The 15232-nt window shown below is 42.6% G+C and overlaps 1 non-coding gene across 1 annotated transcript; it reads right to left on the bottom strand.

Moving 5' to 3' along the window:
* Window positions 1-14850: 14850 nt before the first annotated feature.
* On the bottom strand, window positions 14851-14922 carry TRNAR-UCG (transfer RNA arginine (anticodon UCG)). The gene has a single exon. It is a non-coding gene; the product is annotated as a tRNA-Arg (tRNA).
* Between the last annotated feature and the right edge of the window lie 310 nt (window positions 14923-15232).

Here is a 15232-nt window from a genome sequence, read left to right on the forward strand (position 1 = left end):
TTGAGCTAGATGGAACAAGATTTGGCAACTGTTGGACTTAAGTGGGGTGAGTGAGAGTGAGGAACTCAGGATGATGCCCATATTGACCACCTGGGGGACTAGAAAGATGGTGGTATGCTTGGCAGAAATAGGGAAGTTGAAAAGAAGGGAGGACTTGGGGTGAGGGTAGGGGGAAAGGAAATAGCTCATCTTTGGACACAATGAGTCTCTGGGGCCATTTGGGAGATATGTAGATATGTGCATTCTGTTGTTTCAGTTGTGTCTGACTCTTCATGACTCCATTTGGGATTTTCTTGGCAAAGACATTATAGGGTTTTGATGTTTCCTTTTCTAGGTATTTTGACGGATGAGGAAACTGAGGTGGACAGGGTGAAGTGACTTGCCCAGAGTCACATAGCTAGGAAGCCTATGAGACCAAATTTGAACCCAGGTCTGACTTTAGACCTGTCACTCTAACCACTGTGTTACCCAGCTGCCTGGGAATATGGTCGTTCATGCACAGAAACAAGAACATCTCCCACTTCAAACAGCTAGCATCAGTTGGATTCCTTCCTGACTCCAAGTCTAGTCCTTTAATCTACTGTTTTTGAGGTTTCTTCATCTGTACCATAGAAAGAATAATATGTCTATTCCTTACCTCAGAAGGTTGATGTGAGAAAAAGGATTTTGCAAATCTTAGAGCATCATAGGAACATGAGCTATTATTATTAAGGCTGGATCCCTGGGAAGAGGGATTTTTTTCTTATAGGCAACTCAGGTCATGATGGTGGGGGTGGGTCCTTATGGCCAGTCCTTCACGATGAAGGGTTTCCAGAGGACTCACAGCTTCACTTCTCTCTCTGCCTCTATTGTGGTGGCTTTGCATGTATAGCAACAGATTGATCAATGAGGGCTGGAGAGAAATCAATGCATGCAACCCATTAGTTCTAGCAGAGGCAGCCACCAACAGACCTCCCCTAGTGGATCTCAAAGTGGAGGGAGAGAGGTGCACCAAAATGCTAATCATGAATGAAAACAGATGGCTGTGATGACCGGCTCTAAAAGATAAAATTGTGCTTCTTTTTATTTCCTTTCTTCTTCTCCTCTTCCCCTTTTCTCTCCTCTGTTTTCTCTTCTTTCTCTTCCCTTCTTTGTCTCTCCTTCATTCTCTTATCTTTCTCTTTCCTTTTTTACTCAATTCTTATTTCTCTTTCCTTTATTTGTCCTTCTTTCTCTCCTCACTCTTCCCTCTTTCTTCTCCTTTTCTCTGAGATCTTTACCCTTACTTACTTTCCTTCCCCTCCCCTCCCTTTCTTTCTTATTCTCCCCCTTTTCTTCCTGCCTCTCTTACACCCCACTCCTCACAACCCAAAGGACTCTCTTAGAGTCATATTTTTCTAGAGCTGGAAGAGTTCTTTGGCATCTCATCCATCCCTATCAGGATCATAGAGTAGACTCTGCAAGGGGCCGTAGACATCGACCGCTTCAATCTCCTCTTTTTGCAGAGGAGTAAACTAAGACTCTAGGAGGCAAAGTTTAATCCAAAAGTCCACAGGGCTTGTCAGTAACCTGTTTAGGACTAAAGCCAAAGTCCTTAGTCTCTGGTGGGACTAAGGCAGAAAGAGAGAGAGAGAGAGAGAGAGAGAGAGAGAGAGAGAGAGAGAGAGAGAGAGAGAGAGAGAGAGAGAGAGAGAGAGAGAGAGAGAGACAGACAGACAGAGAGAGAGACAGACAGACAGAGAGAGAGACAGACAGACAGACAGACAGATACAGAGAGACAGAGACACACAGAGAGACAGAGAGACAGAGACAGAGAAAGAAAGAGTGACAGAGACAGAGAGAAAGAGGGACAGAGACAACAGAGAGAGGGACAGAGAGACCATGGAGAAGTGACACTGCAGAATCCTGGCATCTTGGAGTTGAATGCCACCTTGGAGGTCTTCAGAATCTACCTTCTCCAAACCATGAATCCCTTACTTAATATAATGGCGGGTTCAAAGCACTTTGAGAAGTAATACCTCATTAGTTCCATCATCCTAACAATCTGAATATTGTCTGAAAGTCATGACTGAGCTAAAATGTCAGATGCCTGACTTTCACAGCTGGTTTCTACAGTCCCAGTTCTTTCATTTAATGCCTCTGTGACCTTGGACAAGTAATTTCCTCTCTTATGGCCTTCAGTCTCTCATCTATAAAATGAGAGATATCCATAGCCATAAATATATCAGCCTCTTCTAAGGACTCTTTCAGGGCATTTTCCAGTCTCACTGGGTCCTGTGTTTATCATTTGTGTGACTTTGTGTAGACTTTAGTGTCTTCATCTGTAGAATGAGAGGCTTGGACAGGATGGCCTTTGACATTCCTTTTAGCTCTCACTCATTGTTCACAGAGGACCAATGACATCAGCTGGATGATGTCTTGACTTGTGAGTTGGATTTAAGTGAGGAAGGCTGTTTCCAGCTTCACTCTCTTCCCCAAAGCCGTCGGGAGTTCAACAAGGCATGGTCAGGATGACCAGCAATGGCCCATAGTTCTAGGATCCTCAGATCCTCATCAAATGGGCATGGTGAATATTCTTTCTTTTTCTTTAGATTGAATCTGATTTCATAAGTGTAGCTAGTGCTGGGGGAGAAACTCCTTTCACTAATGAACCTGCCCCACAGCTTATGAGCTTAAGGAATTTCCTTGGGGCTGAGAGTTTCAGTGACTTGTTTGGGGTCACACAGCCAGTATGTATCAGAGGTCAGACCTGAACCTAGATCTTTCTGGCTCCAAGTTCAACTCTCTACACTCTTTCTTAGCTTCAGGGAAACCAAAGACCAAAGAAGTGAGATGACTTTGATGCCAGGTCACAATCTAGTGCTGAGCAGAGGCTGTCTTGTGTTCTTTTTCATATTACTTGCTCCTTCAGGGTGCCCATGGACCAATAAGTGTGTGAATCCACCATATATAAGAAGCAAACTCTTTGTATGGCCAGACACCATTATATATGGAGATCAGACTCAAGATTAGCTCCTGGGTTACTGAATTTATTTACAAGTTGCTGGCATCGTAGAGAGCCTATCAGAGCTGGGAGTCATAGAGATAGATTCTCAAGGACCCTGAAAACTACTGATGAACTCAATTGTTGGTTTAACATGGACAAAATTTATCTCATTTTAAGCTATTATACAGGTATATCAATAATCTATTTTTGTTGACTGTTGAATATATAGTGAATAGAGGTTTGGTCATGGAGTCAAGAAAGTCTGGGTTTTAATCCTCCCTCTGATCCTACCTGTGTGACCATTGCAAGTAACTTCTTTGTAGGCCTCAGTTTCCTCATCTATAAAATGATGGAGGGGCAATGATGACTTCCAATACTGGATAGACTTATCAGATGAAAATCTAGCTTCTTCCCTGAGTCAAAATGTACCTTCATTCTCTTTCAAGGGACTTGGTTTACTAAGGGTCAGAAAGGGGTCTGGGAGCCTCTACTGTCCTGCCAAGACTTCTATGCCTTTCTGTTATTTGGTGGCTCCTTTATGATGAGTTGGTATGTCTTGGTCTAGTTCCTGCCAGACAGATGTTCCTGTCACATATGTGGAGGAGACGCCCCTTTTCCACCACTGGCACTAATTGACCATATCATGGGCAGTGGGTAAAAGGAATGTTTGTTGATGGATCAATGTCTGCAATGCATTGAATGGCCCGTAGTTATAGCCTGGAATCTCATCTTGGATGGCCGTAATACGGCCTATTCTTATCAGCCGAACACATTGGGGTCAGGTTCAAAAAAATCCATTTTACCCATTGTTCTACCAAGAGTGCATCAGCACGTCTCATCTCCCACTTTATAAATGACTTTAGCACTTGGGTCTTTTCTTTTGAGGGGGATCTATCTTAACCCTGCAGCATCTGTTAAAGTTAAAACAAAAAAGTCTCTGCATTGCTGTGTATTAGGTTCAGAGCTATCAGAATTGACACATATTATACAGATTGTGCAATTCCAAGGACAGTGGTGAGCATATAGTGAGAGAGAGCCAGAGCCGGAGAGAGAGAGAGAGAGAGAGAGAGAGAGAGAGAGAGAGAGAGAGAGAGAGAGAGAGAGAGAGACTCAGGCTCAGTGGAAGAGAGAGAGATTGAGAGACACAGTCAGACACAGAGAGAGACAGAGAGACAGAGAAACAGAGAGACAGAGAGACAAAGACAGAGGCACACACAGACACACACACACACACACACAGATAGAATGAAACAGAAAGACACAGAGAGACACAGAGAGAGACAGAGAACAACAGAGAGACAGAGACAGGAAGAGACAGAGAGACAGAGGGAAGGAGAGAGAGATAGACAGAGAGACAGAGAGAGAGACAGAGAGAAGTGGAGGAAATGAACCTGGGTTCAAATTTTACCCTTGACGATTATTAGCCATGGGATTATAAGCAGGTCATGGAACCATCTCTGAGTCTTAATTTCTTTATCTATGAGATCTGTTGCTAAGTCCTGCTGTTCTGAAGTTCAAATAAGATCATTGTACTTTGAGAACTTGCCAAACTCTAGTGGGTTATAGAAATGAATGAACTAGAGTTTGAACCCAGGGCTCCAGGCTTCATTTAGTTCAAGGTCAGAAGCTGAAAAATCAAGCAAAAACAAAATCCTGCATTGACCATGTCCTCCAAATGTTTGCCTCATTCTGTGCCTTAAATCCATCATCTGTCTCAGAGGGCAGGTAGAATACTTCCTCATCTGTCCTCTGGTGAATCACTTAATTGCTCAGAATTCTTGTCTTTACGGTGTTATTGTCATTATCTACCATTATCCTGGATCTGCTCACTTTACTCTGCATCAGTTCATAGAAGTCTTCTCGGCTTTCAATGAAATGGTCCTTGTCATCATTTGCTTATTTTATGCTAAGATGGAGATTAAATGAACTTTGGAGCCAGTGTTGTAAAGATAGGAAAGATTCAAGGGTCTCTCTGCTTCCACAGACTGCATTTCTTCTAGTCCCACTTCCATTTCTCCTTTTCCCAGAGAAATGGCTTTGATAGTGCCCATCTTTGGACATGCTCAAGAAGAGACTGAATGGCCTTTTTTTTGGGGACCCTCATGTTTTAGATGGGAATTTGATCTGATGACCTTCTAGGGTCTTTCTTCCTGAGTTCTTCCATGAGTACTCATCGAATCTTGGGTTCATGGGTCATCTCCCCCCCCCCCCCCCCCCCCCGAGTTGAGAGGGATTTTCTGGTAATACAAAAATTTAGGGTACAATAGGAAAATGAATTAGTATCAATTCTCTGTCACCTCCTCCCCAAACACTCAGCTGCTAGAAGATGGTAGCATGATATTTGGGCCTGAGTACTGGACCAGTAACCTGATCCAACTCTGTAAATCCAAGGATTAATCAAGTGAACTCACAAGGAACTGACTCAGCCTCTGGGATGGGCTTCCTGAGGTGTAGAATGAATTATTTGCCTCATCCATCATCCCCAGTCAATGGCATGACAATGGGTATGTGTTTCCAGCTCTCAGAAGCCAGACGAATTGGAAATACTGAAGCAGTGAGCTTGTCAGGGAGAAAACAAGACCTTAGGATGGAAAGGAATCTGTCCTCCTGGTATTCCTCAGATCTGGTGCCATCTCTCCCTAAGGTTTTGGTCATTTTCTGATTATAGGGTTATTGATTTCAAACTGGAAGAGACCTCAGGGGTCAACTAAAAATACAATTCTATCATTTTAGAAATTGGGAACCTGAGGCCCAGAGAGATAGAGACACTTTATGGTCTTATATAGATCTTAAGGTCACATATAGCAAGCATCAGAGCTGGGATTCAAATGCAGGCTTTCAACCTTCAGATTCTATATATTTTTCTACTGTTTCAGGACACCTTTCATGCCTCTTCTCCTTCTCTCTCTCTCTCTCTCTCTCTCTCTCTCTCTCTCTCTCTCTCTCTCTCTCTCACACACACACACACACACACACACACACACACTTCTTTCTTTGCATGTATCCAGGATTCTCTCTTGCCATCCTTTTGGGGTAGGGGGTCTAAACTACAGGATAACCCTCTAAGTTAGAGAATGGATTGTTTCCCTGAGTGAGGGGAGCCTTTTCAGAAAATAAGGAGGACCTGAAGGGTGCTACTTCAAATCTTTCCAAAGCTGTATTAGTCCAATCCCTTTCATGGTTTGCAATTGCTGACATCAGTTCTTGCCTAAGACAAGTCTAGAGCCAAGCCCTATAATTGACTGTGGGTAGATGGGGTAAGAGAAGGATGTGACCCACATTCTTCCCCTCCATTTGGATGATCCCAAACGCCTTGGAATCACACCATGACCCCCACTTTGGAGACCACGGGGGAAGTGAAATGAGCATTACCTTTGAATTGAGAGCCCAGCATTCAGGTCTCAGTTCTTATTTTGACTAGCTGCATCACTCTGACCTCTAAAAAGTATGCTTCCCCTTTGGTGAACTTACTGTGGGGCATGGGAGGCCTGGAAGGGTTGCTATTTGCATTGGTGGAGAGAATGCTTTTACCAGTGAGATCATCTCGTCTTGACAAAATCATGTTGGCTTTTTTGTCATCACTGCTTTCTTTTCAGATGTTCAGAGGTAATAATATGTTCTAGAATGTTGCGAGCAATCAAAGAAAAACTCATAAATCAAAATATTAAAAGGTACAAGTTTAAAGATCCCAAGTTAAGAACCTTCTTCTGGAATTAATGTTCTTTCCACTGGACTACACTATTAGGGCTTCAATGCCTGGATTGAATTGATGTCTTAAATGAGCTTGAGTGAATTATTTCAGCACCCTGGAGACTCCGTTTCCCCATCTGTAAAATGGAGAGAATACTCTTAGTACTTCTTCCCTCTCAGAGTTGTTAACTTGAGGAAATTAGAAATGGGACTGTGGTCCCAAGACCCAAAGTCCATTGAATGAGACGATCTCCCCATCGTTCGAGAACAATATCCCAAATCTGTTTGAGAGACAGGCTGGAGTTGTCTAGAGTGGGGGGAGAGAACAACTTCTCTTTCTTCAAAACTTTTCATCAAGTTTCTTCAGTTCTCAAGGACCCTGCAATGCCTTTGGGGGCTTCTGGCATCCAATTTTGAAAGAAAAGATGGATGATGCCAACTGCCCTTGATATTGTTGAAGGGGAGATTTTAGGGAGAAGCCAAAATGAGGGGAACTAGCAGTCCCCAGCATGTCCCTATTCCCAACTTTTCAAGGAATTTCCCCTTGGCTGAGCTCTGGGACTCTCTTGGTTAAGCTGAGTTCTCTCTTCCAGTGGTAGAGTTGCTTCACTCTTTATTTTATGGGATATCTTGTCCTAAGTATACCTTCTCTTGGATAAATGCTTTTCTTTGCTAATTGCTTTGTTCACTGTGAAACTGGTGTTTTTTTTTTTTTTGTTTTTTTTTTTTGGTGAGAAGAGACTCCAGCCTTGGATATAAAGCTTGGGTCCTCTTTTCCCTACTAATGGACTGTGATCAGAAGCTTAGTTTGAACCTGAAAATCACAGCCCCTGGAGTAACAATATTTCAAGTAGCAGATCCATATAATTCTAGCTTGGTATTCCTCTCTGAGAAGAGCAGAATGGTCAAGCTTCTGGTCCCCGCCTCTGCTTCTCCTTCTGACAGGAAATAAAGTCTCCTTGGAGAAGTGTGGGGGAAAGAGATGCTAGAGATGTCTATTCTGCCTCCATTTGAGCCTCACGACACCCCTGTACTACACCTAGGTGCAGCCCAGCTATACAGGAGTACAATATTTAATTGGAATTAATTCTATTTATCAGGGTGATGAGGAATGTTCTCACTCCACTTGGGCAAGCCTGAAGCTTTTCTAAGAGAGCCCCTGTCTCCTGTCTAGTGGTCCAGTCCATCTGCCCAGGGGTCTTGGAGAATGACACAGCTGCCATCCTCTCCAGCTTCAGCCCCAAATGACAACGTGCTCCTGTTTTACATAGGGACCACTGGGGACTCTCCCTGGCGCCTGACCTATATTACTTGAAAGTTCCATTTATTCTGGCCTGCATCCCTCCTTCATCCATCCCTTCCTCCCTCCCACCCTCCCCCAGCACCCAGCCTTCCCCTGCACAAACACCTTTGTAACATCCAAGGACGTTGTAAAAATAAAATGATCACAACCCACTCCTCTGGGAACTGAAGTTTGACAGTGTATCCTGCTCTGGACTGGAGGAAAGAAGGCACAACCCAGTTTGAGAAAGATTGACAGAAAGAGGAAGGGAGGAAGGGGAGGAAACAACTGAAGGGGGCAGGGGACCCCAAGAAAGGAAGAGAGAGCTGTGGGTAAGAAACTTGGGGGGGGAGGATTTAGAAAAGAAAGTAAGAACTCAAAAGGAAGAGGTAACAGTGAAAAAACAGTGAATGAGGAGTGTTGCTTGGGAGTAAGGCAGAGGATTCTAGATTTAGGGGCAGAGTTTGAATTCTCCTCCTGCTACTGACTACCTCATGTCCTTGGATAAGTCCTTTCCCTTCTGAGTTTTCCCATCTGTAAAATGAGAGCTAAGGGGAGGATGATCCCAAAGTACCTTCTAGCTCCAGCTTCTAGAAAATAAAGAAGAGGTATAGCTAGGTGGAACAGTAGATAGAGCCCCAGCCCTGGAGTCGGGAAGACCTGAATTCAAATTCAGCCTCAGACCCTTAACACTTAGTAGCTGTGTGACCCTGGGGAGGTCACTTAATTTTCTCCAAAGAAAAGGAAAGAAATAAAGAAGAGAATTCACAGAATATTTTAATTGGTATGGACCCTAGAGATATGGAATACAAGTTCCGTGAGAGTAGGAGTTGTTTTATTTTTTCTTTGTATCCTTAGTATAGTGTTAAAAAGTTTACTGATTTGAATTGAATGAAATAATTTAACCCTTTCCCTCCCCATTTTACAGAAGGGTAATCTGAAGTTCAGATTAGTATTACCTAGAATGAAAGACTCTCTAGGGTGAGAGGGTGAGGGTTCAAATCCCACCTCTGAGGTTGACTATCTATGTGATCTTAGGTAAGTGACTCAGTGTTCTTGGGTTTTAGTTCCCTCTTCTGTAAAGTGAAGGGGATAGATTAGACTGTTTGTGAGGTCCCTTCCAGAGTTATGGACCTCAGACCTGGGTTCAGATCTTGCCTCTGACTAGAGATCTATGCTACAATTTTGAAGCAGAGAGTCTCTGTAAATGCTCAGAATGGGTTGCTTGATGTCAGAAGTTCAGATGGCCCACCATGGCTAGAAGGGACCATAGAGGCAATCTGATCCCCTCCCCCCCATTTTATAATTGAAGGAAAGGGAGCTCTGAGGGATTCATGGGCTTGCCCTTGGTGACATGGTGAGTTAATTGTAAAGCTGAGATGAAGAGATAGATTTGTGGATGCCCATGGCAGGGTAGAGAGGCAACAAAGAAGGGATCCTAATTCCAAACAGCAGAAATGAATGGAGGCATTTGTTAGTCAAGGTAAACAGATGGAAACAGAGTAGGGAAGAGAAGAAAAGGACAAAATGGGTGAAGGAGAAGAATGTGGAGATGGAAAAACATGAGAGAAAACAGATGAAATGTTGGCAGCTTAAAATACAGTGTTGGATGATTTATTGAAAACAGACAGAGATGTCAAAAAACACAATAATAATCACCAGCTTTTATTAAATACCTACTGTACATTGGACCCTGTGAGAAGTACCTCACAAATACTATCTCATTTGATCTTCACAACAACCTGGGGAAATGAGAGCTATTATTATCTCCATTTTGCAGATGAGGAAACTGAGGTAAAATAGATTAAGTGACTGAAGTGTAAAGTGTAAAGTGATTAAGGTAAATGTCTGAGGTCAGATTTTGAATTCAGGTATTTCTGACTCCAGACCAGATTTCTAACCACTTTACCACCTAGTCAATCTGAGAATATAATAAATCTGACAAATAGCGAGTGGGGGATTTCTGAGATCTGCTCCAGCTTTGAGGTTCTGAGAATATTAGTTCTGCCTGTCTCGTAGAATTACACTGAAAGTAGAGGACTTTCCTTTGTAGGATCTCAGTTTCCCCATTTGTAAAATGAGGGAGTTGGTCTCTAAAACTCTCCAAGGTTATCTCCAGTTCTGACTTCCCCTGTTCTAAGCTACCTCCCAGGTCTGACATCCCCTATTCTAAGAGCCTCCCAGTTCTGTTTCATGGTCTAAAGACCCTCCCAACTGTGATATCCCCTGTTCCAAGACCCCTCCCAGTTCTGACATGCCATGATTCTGGGAGATTGCTCAGATCCAGTCTGACAATGATTGAAAAGGGAATGGGATAGAAAGAAAACCGAAAGACTGAGTTTCTGAAACAAGCATTTAATCAAATCAAAATAACGTGTCCAATTCTGTATACTCTTCTGAAGACTGTAATCTAATGTTCCAGAGGATTATGTCTTTCAGACTGTCGAGAATGCGGCATCCTAGTTCCAAGGAGGTGTTTTCCATTTCCCTGAATTCTCACATTCTGTTTTCTTGTCAGCACAAACCATTCCTGTGTTTTAAACACAGAATCTTGTAAGTGGAGGTTAGTCCAGCCTCCATGTGTGACATCTCTTTGATAGGGTCTCCAACAAGTTTCTCATTAAACCTCTATTTGAAAAATCTCTTTTCTAGACCATAGAAACAGAAGACTAGCAAAGGGGATAGATAGTGAAGACCTGGGTTTATGTGTATATTTGTGGTTGTATGGGTGGAGGGACCTCCTGGCAAGGAAACCTCTACCAATGCAAGTTGGCACCAGCTCCGCAACTTATAGCCTTAGGAAGTTAAGTGATCTATGTAGGTTCACACAGGCATTTCATGTCAGAGGCAGGATTTGCACTCAGGTCTTCCTGACTGATGTTTGCTTCCATATCCAGTACTACTTCTCATACACTTCTTTTTTATATATATTTTTGTTTTGTTTTTACTTTTCGCAAGGCAATGGGGTTAAGTGACTTGCCCAAGGTCACACAGCTGAGTAAGTATTAAATGTCTGAGGTCGAACTTGAACTCAGGTCCTCCTGGCTCCAGGGCCAGTGCTCTATCCACTTAGCTGCCTCTTCTCACACACTTCTATGAAGGGAGCTAACAGTACAAAAAAGTCAAAGTTTACAAGGATGGTACAGACAATGAATGAACAGGAGTTCAAAGAAGTTCTTTGCTATCAGCTGGGGGAAAGATTTCATGGGGGAAAAGAAGTTTGAACATGGTTTAGAAGGCTGAACTTGTTCAAAGGCATTTGGGATCTCTGACATGGAAATGTTCCTTATTAAATTCTGAATAAAATGTGTGTAGGGTGACATGCAGTTGAAAACAAGTCACATGCCAGAGGTGCCATGAGACTAGTGATGGGTAAATCGTTCAGTTAACCAGACTTTGCATCTTTCTCAATGCTCAGCAAGTGTTTCGCGGGGGTCACTCTTTGATTATTCTCAGTAAAATTCTTAGAATATGTTATTGAAGGGGTGACTTTGGACAGTGACGCTCACAAGGGCCAGCGAATGGGTTCATCTAGCTCAGAGATATATCGGACCAATCTCATTTCCTTTTTTGACAAGGTTACTAGACTAGTGGATGTAGAAATGCCATAGACACAGCAAAGCATTTGACAAAACACCTCAGGATGTTCCTGAGGACAAGACGGAATGGTGGGGGTTGGACAGAAGTATGGTTGGGTGGTTTCAGAACTGGTTGAATGCCTAGAACCAGTGTTGATTAATGGATCTGTATGGGGGTATTGATCAGGAATGCCTAAAGGTGCCTCACTGAACAGAGACTGGGGCTGCTTCCTGATGCAGGACTAAGGAGCAGAGGGGGGCAGACTCTCCTTGGAAGAGTGGGAAGACATTGAACTGTGAAATGGTTTGACCCTTTTGGGACATGCTCCCTCTCCCTTGGATTTCCACAACAGAATGCAGCAATTTCTCCTTATCTGCCTCCAGTTGCAGAAGCAGAGAATAGCTGTTAAAAGAGGAGCACATGGGTCAGTTAGACAACATGAAGTTATTAAATTTGTGCCAGACCCTGGGAAATTTCTGGACCTTAGGTTCTCGGCTGCTTTTGTCTCATTTCCTTTTGTGGATCATGAATCAGAGATTCAGAGTTCCTGAGAATGAACTTTCCTCACCCAAGATATAGTAGGACCTAGAATACTGATGACGCTCTTGTAGAGACATATGGCAATAGACACATTCACGGCCATTTTCTTCGAATGGAATTGATAGAGTCTTTAGGATTTGGTTGGCTCAATTGCCTGAAGCTACAGGCTGCTGGCGTCACCATCTGAGTCCAAAGTAACCATGAGGAGTTCCATGTACTCTGATGCTTGGATGGTGAACTTCAACGGGCAACCCAGAGACAGAAAAGTTTGCTCAGCTGAATCAGCTTGTGGTGTCTTCTTCCATGCTTGTCCTTGCGGAATATCCTTCTCTTGCCACAGGTAAAGAAACATCCTTTTATTAATTGCTGATTGAACTAACAGGGTGTCATTTTGTTCAAATATTGGACTGAAAGTCCCAGGATGCTTGTCTAAGTCAGGTCTGGCTGAGAATCGTTTGAATGTTCCCCAAGGCTCTGTCCTGGGTCTTCTTCTCTTCCCTTTCTATTCTGTCTCTCTTGACAATCTAATTAGCCACCATGACTATGACTAGCCTCTCATTGTGGATGACTTCCAGAATTATCTACCTAGCCCTAACATCTTCCTGAACTTTAGTCCTGTCTTAAGTCCCTTTTGGATAGTTTGAGGCATCTCAGAATCAACACATCCAAAGTAGAACTCACTATCTTTCCCCCAAAATCCTTATCCTCTCCCAATGTCCCTATTACCACTGAGGTACTAGCATCTTCCTAATCACTCAACTCTTCAGTCTTACTTTTTGTACCAAGTTCATGATTAAATCCTGCAATTTTTATATCTATGATATCTTCTATATACTTTTTCTTTCCTCTGTTCACACAGTGACCATCCTCGTCTAGGCTTTCAGCATTTTTCTTCTGATTGGTCTCTGCCTCAAGACTCTCTCTCTCTCTCTCTCTCTCTCTCTCTCTCTCTCTCTCTCTCTCTCTCTCCCTTATTTTTTAGGTTTAGGTTTTTGCAAGGCAATGGGGTTAAGTGGCTTGCCCAAGGCCATACAACTAGGTAGTTATTAAGTGTTTGATGCTGGATTTGAACCCAGGTCCTCCTGACTCCAGGGCCAGTGCTCTATCCACTGTGCCATCTCTTATAGTTTTTTGCAAGGCAATGGGATTAAGTGATTTGTCCAAGATTACACATCTAGATAATTATTAAGTGTCTGAGATCAGATTTGAACTCAAGTCCTCCTGACTCCAGGGCTGGTGCTCTATCTACTGCACCACCCAGATGCCCTGACTCTTCATCTGTTAACTATCAAAGTGTAAGTTCAACCATGTCATTTCCCCTACTCAAACAAACAAACAAAAAAAACCCAGTGGCTCCTAATGACTTCTGGGATATAATAGAAAGACTTTCGTTTGGGATTTTAAAACTCCTCATAACTTGACCTCTTTCTAACTTATAAGTCTTCTCTTACAATTTACTTCCTTTCAGAGTCTCTCAGATTAAGTTCCAGTGGTTTACTTGGGCTGTTCCTCACTTTTCTTTCTGTGTCTTTGAACTGCCCCAAAATGCTCTTTCCCTTCAGCTCTATCTGAGTAATATCCTTCAAATCCCAGCTCACACCTCACTTTGTACAGGAATCTTTTCCAGATCCCCTTTTCCAGGGTTGTCTTCTGAGATACCTGCAATCTACTCAGTAGTTATCTTGTATGTACTGAGTTATTTATATGACTTCTTCCTCCATCCTCCCAGTCCATTGAAGTGTGAATTCCTGAAGGCAAAGTCCTCATTTTTGCCTTTACTCCTCAAAAATACATAGCCTAGTGACTGGCACAGTCACAGTTAATAAATAGTCTGCACCCACCCCTGATGACCAGTCATCTTTTGGGGTCCATGAGTTGATCATCCTATGGGAACTGTGTGGTCATCCTCCTTAGTCTACTCAACGAAGGCAAACTGTGATTATCCAGAACTCTCAGGTCTTGATCGATCCCAGATCTGGGGAGGAGGGGAAAGACTTCCAGAATCCAGAAGAGCAAAGGCCTTACATTGGCTCAGTACTTTATTATTTATTCTTATGCATTGTCTCCTTTTTATTAAGTACTGTTTATTTACTTATCGATTCTGTGCTGAGTAAAAATGCTGTAGGCAGCATTCTAGCATGTGTGTCTGCTTTTGCAGCAAACTAATTCCATTATGCCAAGGCCATGTGATGAGTGCTCATTAAATACAACAAATCCAAAAAAGAGACAAGTTAGGCAGAGAGTGGGGGTTCACAGCTAAGTTCGAATTGGTAGATGCACAAATCCATATACCTTCTACTCAATGAGTGGTGTTTCACCTCCAAAAGGGTGGAACTGAGGGAGAGAAGTCTTACTATAGGTAAGATTAGGGACCTGGCACTCAGGGCTTCAGTCCTGGTTGAGGACTGATAAATTGGTAGAGTAAGCTCGTGATGACGCAATGAGTCGTTATCAATTCATGCCACCTACTGGTTATATTTAGAAAGCAAGTTTATTAAATGTTCTGATGACAAAATGTGGAGGAATGGGAAACATTTGGAAGGGCAGAACTGAATATATATATATATATATATATATATATATATATACATATATATATGTATATATATAAATATTAGGGTTTTTTTTGCAAGGCAAATAAGGTTAAGTGGCTTGCCCAAGGCCACACAACTAGGTCATTATTAAGTGTCTGAGACTGGATTTGAACCCAGGTACTCCTGACTCCAGGGCCGGTGCTTTATCCAGTACGCCACCTAGCCACCCTAAAAGTCAGTTTTTTTTTTTAATTCTGAGTTGCATTGGCAGGGAATCGAACCCAGGTCAACTGCTTCGAAGGCAGCTATGTTCACCACTATACCACCAACACTCTCTAAATATATATAAATATATATATATTATATAAATATGTATATATATTTATCTATCTCAAGAGATCAGAACAAAGGGATAAATGTAACAAAAAGATAACAATGAGAGTAAATGTAAACCCTGATTTGGGTCCAAAAAGTCAATTGCATAGAGGTAGGCAGGGGATAGCGTGGAACAAGAGTTGATGTGAAAAACCAACTGGCATTTTTAGTAAACTTTAAGCCCATGATGGGATCAGCAGTATGACATGAAGGTAGCTAATACAAGATCAGATTGCAGAATTCTTCCCAAGGGGATCTCAGGCTACC

This window comes from Macrotis lagotis, chromosome 2 (assembly GCF_037893015.1).
Source record: "Macrotis lagotis isolate mMagLag1 chromosome 2, bilby.v1.9.chrom.fasta, whole genome shotgun sequence".
NCBI classification, from domain to species: Eukaryota; Metazoa; Chordata; class Mammalia; order Peramelemorphia; family Peramelidae; genus Macrotis; species Macrotis lagotis.